The sequence below is a fragment of the Panicum virgatum genome, chromosome 8K, assembly GCF_016808335.1.
Source record: "Panicum virgatum strain AP13 chromosome 8K, P.virgatum_v5, whole genome shotgun sequence".
In the NCBI taxonomy this organism is placed as follows: domain Eukaryota; kingdom Viridiplantae; phylum Streptophyta; class Magnoliopsida; order Poales; family Poaceae; genus Panicum; species Panicum virgatum.
Genome location: NC_053143.1, coordinates 4520803 through 4526989, shown reverse-complemented (window position 1 = coordinate 4526989; position 6187 = coordinate 4520803).

The window sequence follows — 6187 nt, the reverse complement described above, 5'->3', positions numbered from 1 at the left end:
TATCCTTAATTTAGTTCAAAGTTTTGATTTACTTAGGAATTTAGAAGGGATGAATTCTTACTTAAGTGCATTTATCTACAACACTGCCACAAAATTTTTGGAAACTCACATTTTTAGATAATATAACATTCCGTAAAAATATGAGTGGAGCTTCACCTCTTGAGAAGACAGCTTGACACGGCTCTGGTCGATGCCGGCTTTCTGCAGAACACGCTCCATCACGGGGATCAATCCTTGGCGGTGACTGGCGTACGTCCATGGCTCATGGACCGCCTTCTCCAACATGCTCTTCATGATGGCGGGATCCATTCTGCGCACACGAAAGAGTGGCGTTAGCGTAGGTAAGAGAACAAGTCGAAGTAGGGGAAAGTGAGTCAAGAATTAAGTAGAATATAGTTCAAGATAGTATAGCAAACAAATAGAAGCGTTCAGAGAGTCCTAAGTCTAACGACCATTTCAAAGGCTCGAGCTACGATCCGAGTATGCTCTGATACCAACTGAAACGACCCGGGTTTTCGGAAGGAGAACCCGAATCCCTGTATCGTCGTGATAGTCCCTGGATCAGTAGCTATCACATACAGAACTCATTTCAATTAGATATCTCAGACATACAATGCTGAAATTCATTACACGGATTTATTTATTACATAACTCAGAGAGTTGTGGTACGAAAATCAGAGTACAAGCCCCTTGGGCTAAAGGGAAAACAAACAGAAATCGGAAGCAGTAGCTAATCTTCTGGGCTTTCTCCGTCTTGATGTCTCCTCTCCATAGGCAGCTCGGAGTGTAGCTCGAACCGTCCTTAGCTTCATCATTCGTCTTCGGGCTTGATCCTCGAGTCGAATCCTGCATTTACCAGACTATCCCTAAGGACGGGATAGGTTCACGTCACCATCCATATGCAATCTTTAAGTGGATGCAATAGGGTATAAAAAGCAGCCAAAGATAGGCTGAGGTTTCCAATGAGAGCACATAAATATATAAGTCATCTGTCACTCTCCGGCACGGGCCATACCGGCACCGGTCAAATCCCGAGGCGGTGCAGGAACTCCCTCTCCCTGCACCTCATCTGACTCCACAGGGGGAAGTGGACTAGAGGGAGGTAGAAATCTGGGTTTACTACTCTAGATGAAGTAACAAAAGAATAGGAATGTACATGACCGAGTACGCGGCTATAAGTATAGTTTTCACCCTGCAGGGGTTGCGCACCTGTACCCACCCGCCCCATCGTCCGCCGATCCGTCGACCGACTGACTCCGAGGCACCGGTCTACTGAGAACGAGACTAACCGCTACGGCACCATCCTGTCCCCCAGGTTGGGATGCATCCTCTCTTAAGAGGTCGCCCTGGAGTTGTGTGGCCCCACCCCTTGCCCTCCGGAGTTTATATAAGGCCCATGCTACTCCCGCATCGGGCCTTCCCCACACATACCCTACTTCTAACAGGTCTGGTGGCGTGCATAGCTAGCTCGGACCGGGTCCACCCTCATAGCGGATAAGTGGCGTGCACGTTTACAAAGTCCCACAAATCATAGTTACCGCATATGTCCATAAGAGCCGGGGCAAGCACTCCTCACGCAGTGGTCCGCCAAAGGCACACATAACAGGTATTGCCTCTCCTTGGGCACCCATAACAGGTATTGCCCTCCTTCTCTTCTCTTCCCGCACCCGCCACAGGTGCTCCCCAGAATGTGCCCAATACACATTCCCGGCTAGTAGCTTGCCCCCGCTAAAAGCCCTATCTCTGACTCCTCACCAAGTGGGTCTCATGCATGCCAAGACTATCATATCATGGAATTTCCCATACCCATTCTCTCTCATAGTAGCCAAAGCATCCAGGAATTAATCAAGGTATAATAGGAATGCAAGGAATACGGTATATAAGTAGGCCATGCAGGCTTATCTCACACACACACACACAGTGTAGCAATAGCAATTCTAGCAAGCAATGCCTAATAGAAACTCAAATCATAGATGGGCATGAACCTGGTAACTCTTCATAGTCCTCTGGGGTCTCGAGTGCTTCTCGTAGTTTGGGACGTCCTCCCGGGTCTTCTGGGCGTCCGGGGCGTCGATCAGCTCCTTCTCGTAGGGACCTAATCACAATTATGATTAACTACAGGGACTAAAGTGCAAAGATGCACTAAAACTGCTCAAATAAGATCCAAACACACAACAAAACCTATTCTAACGCGTAGATCATGATTTTAGAAGAATTATGAAACTGATTTCATAATTTTCGGAGCTACGGTTAATTTATTACGATTTTTTGAAGCTTAAATTATTTTTTGGAATTAATAAATAATTATAGGAAAAAACACAGTCAGTGACACGTGGCAGCCTCTGGGCTTGCCACGTGGCATGCTGACGTCAGCACGACGTCAGCATGGTGTCATCCAGGGGGTACGGTCTGCTAACGTCACTAGTGGGCCTGCTGACGTCAGCGTTGACTAGTGAACGGGTCCACGGCTCGAGGGTCCACGTGTCAGCCACTAGGTATCACCGTCAGGTGGGACCCACGTGTCAGCGCCGGTTTTAAATGAAAAAGAAAAAGGAAAAGGTTAAAAGGGTTAACGGGCTCAAAGCGCTACGGGCTGGCTCGGCTCGGCCCAAACGGCTCAGCTTGGTAGGCAGGAACGAAGACGGGCCAGCTCGGCTTGGCAGGCTCAGCTCGGGGTATGGCTCGCGGGCCGGCTCGGTCAGTACCGGCTCAGCAGGTCGGTTCGGCTTTGTGGGCTCAAAGCAGCTTCGGCTTCTTCCGCTGCTGGGCCCCCTGGGCTGATTCGGGCCCAACTCCTTCTTCCTTCTCTTTTCCTTTTCTTCTCCTCCTTTCTCTCACTAGCGCTCCGGTCCCGCGCGTCAGCGCTCCTCCTCGTCTCTTGCATCTGGGCCCCACACGTCAGCTTCTGCGGGATCTTGTGCGGCTGGCTCCGATCCAGTGCGGGCTGCATCTCGTGTGTGTGTGTGTGTTGGCCAGGTGAGGGAGCGGCAAGGCAAACGCGCGCGGCTGCTGGCTCCCCAGGCCGCGGCGCGACGGCAACTGCGGGTCGCGGGCGAGGCGGAACGGCGGCGCATCCTCTAGGCGGTGGTGGCGAGGTCCGGCAGCGTGGCTTGGCGAAGACGACGGAGGTCCTCCGGCGGTGACGGCGAGAGCTTCCGGCGGCGATGGTGGCGGCGACGGTGATGAGGCGAGCTCGAGCGAGGCCCGGCGGAACAGGCTAGGCGAGGCGATCCAACATGGCTTGTGCTCATGTGTGCGTGCGTGCTCACGTGAGCCAGAAGTGGCCTTGGGCTAGTGCAGTGCGCGTGCGCGCGCGAGAGGCTGCGAGGCAGGGCCGGGCAAGACAGGCAAGGTCGCGCGCGGGCGAGCAGGCCAAAAGGCATGGCCTTGGCCGGTGCGCGTGCGTGCGCACACCGGGGCGGTGGCACGGCGTGACGCCACAGTGGCGCGAATGCGTCCGTGGGGCGGCGGAGCCGCGTGTGACGTGGTCAAGGTCGAGCTTGTGGCTGGTGGGCACGGTGCGGCCGGATTGTACGCGCGCGGGGCATCGGTGCTCCGAGCCCGCGGCGGCCACGATGAGGCGGCGGCGGGGTCAGGCGCACGGCCGTGCAAAAGAAAGGGGAAAACAGAGGCTGCAAAATGCGGCCGGATAGCAAGGCAAGGATAGGGAACTCTGGACGGCGACGCTCACCGTCGGGCTCGGGGTCAAGGAACTTGGTGCGGTGGAGAGGCGGTTCAGGCGGGCCGATGCAATGCCGTGTAGAGCAGTGTCGCCGGTGCAGTCGTACGGGTGGAGCTGGGTGTCGGAGCTCCCCTGGCGGCAGTGATGCTTGGCGCGGGCGGCGACGTCGAGCTCCTTCTTCTCCTCCCTCCTTTCTTGGCGTGCTCAGGTCCGGCTCCTCCTTTCCATCTCCTTCTTCTTCTTCCTCCTCCCTCCCGAGCCCTCTGATTCTCCCTGCTCGCTCTTCCCCTTTCTGGTGGCGGTGGCGGCGGCAAGGGAAAAGGACCGGGTGGCTCTAGGGTTTCGCGGCGCTCGATTGGGGTTCTTATAGGGATGTGGCGCTAGGGCTGGAAGGATCCGAGGCTCCTGGACGGCGGGGATCCTCGGCGTCCGCGCCAGGACGCGTGGCTCGCATCCGGGGGTGTGGCGCTGGGGTTTGCGGGGCGGCCAAGGCAAAGGCACGGTGCTGGTGGTCAAGGGTGACGCGAGCAGGGCAGGCGGGGCAGCGCGGCGGGCGGTTTCGCTCCGTTGTCGCGGAGCGGAGACGGCGTCGTGCGGCAGGTGGAGGAGAGCGGACGGCGTCAGGGAAAAAGAAACGGGGAAGAAGAACAGGGGACCTGATGAGCGGGACCGGCTCGTCAGCGGCTCAAAGAGGAAGGGAAGGTGAGGGGTGTCGGGCCGTCGTGCGCGGTTTGGGCCGTGCTCGTGGGAGAGGGCTGGCAGGCCAGGCTAGGCGGCTCGGGCCGAGGCAGCTGCGCGGGTTGGGCCAGGCTGGGGTAGGAGATGGGTGCTGGGCTAGGTCGGTTAGAAGATTTGGGCTGGATTGGTGTAGGGGGTTTGAGCCCAAGTTAGTTAGTGTGGCTAGTTAACAATTGCAAATAATTTGAATGGCTCAATTCAAATTATTTGCCATCCAATTTCAAACAAAATTAAACCAAACCAAATTAAACAAGGTAGATTCAAATAAACCCCAAACTCCAAATATTCTCACACTAGCAAATCAATATCCTTAATTTAGTTCAAAGTTTTGATTTACTTAGGAATTTAGAAGGGATGAATTCTTACTTAAGTGCATTTATCTACAACACTGCCAAAAAAAATTTTGAAACTCACATTTTTGGAGAATATAACATTCCGTAAAAATACGGGATGTAAAAATACGGGATGTTACATGTGCTGTCTTCTCCATGTGATCATGTGGTGATGTGGAAAACATCTTTGTACATGGAATTATCGTTGGGGTCTGTCGGTGTTTTACAGCCAAGTCCACCGAGAGATACTCCGAGGTAGTTGATTGTAGGTAGGGTGTCGCTGAGTTTAAGAACTCGAAGGTGCAGGGAACACGAGAATTTAGGTAGGTTTGTGCCGTAATGAGCGTAATACCCTATGTCTTGTGTGTTGGTTTATATTCCCCTAGGAGGTATATGGATGCGTATTCTTTTGGAGGTATATGGAGCGTAATACCCTGCCCGCCCTTATATAGTTTGGGGGTTACAGATTTCCTAGCCAGATACGAGCTAAGGAGTCCGACCCGAGTACGGCCGAGTAGTTTCCTTCTGTTACAACTAGTCCAGATGGATTCTGAGTACAATATCTTAAAGATAAGATATGAGACAGGCCCCATCCCTATTGTATAATATTCTACGCCATGTGAGCAGTCCCGTGACCCCAGGTCTGACAAGCCCCAGAGCTCTTCGCTGCCGAGTACCGTAGGCTTTCGAGTACTTCTGAAGATGTCATCGAGTTGTCGGGCATGCTACTACTTCCGAGCCCAACCATTCGAAGCTTAAGGGCAAAGAAGTTGTCGGGGAAGATACTACTGGCAAGCGGGAAGTATCCATCGTCGTGGTGGACCCAGGGTTCACCTTACCGACGGTAAAGCGATTTTCACCAACTAGCGGTATCGGTAAACCGGCGGTAAATCGCCGAAAACCGCTAGAAACCGCTCGAAATGACAATTCAAATTCAAAAAACCGGTAACCGTGGTTTACCGACCGGTAATCGATGTTTACCGACCGGTAACCGTCGTTTTTAACCGGTAAACACCGTATGACTTTGGAAAATTAAAAATTTTGGCAGCATTTCACCGTAATTTTGTAAATATCATTACTGATGGTATATATCAAACAATTATATAATATTTACACATACATAGAATAGAAGTTCATATCCATAAAAATAGAAATTCACATCCATAGTCCATATAGATCATCACAACAATAGTCCATGCAAATCATCACAACCATAGTCCTCACAAATCATCATCGTCAATATATATAATACATAGTAGTGGTTTCCGGTCCAAATGAACAAATGAAAATATATGTACATATGTGAAATATGAACACACATATATACATATAGCTAAAATGAACAAATTAACATCCAACTACCATGAACAAATGGATCCATATAGCTAATATGAACACATGTTTTTGAATATAGCTACACAACAAACATCTAAAA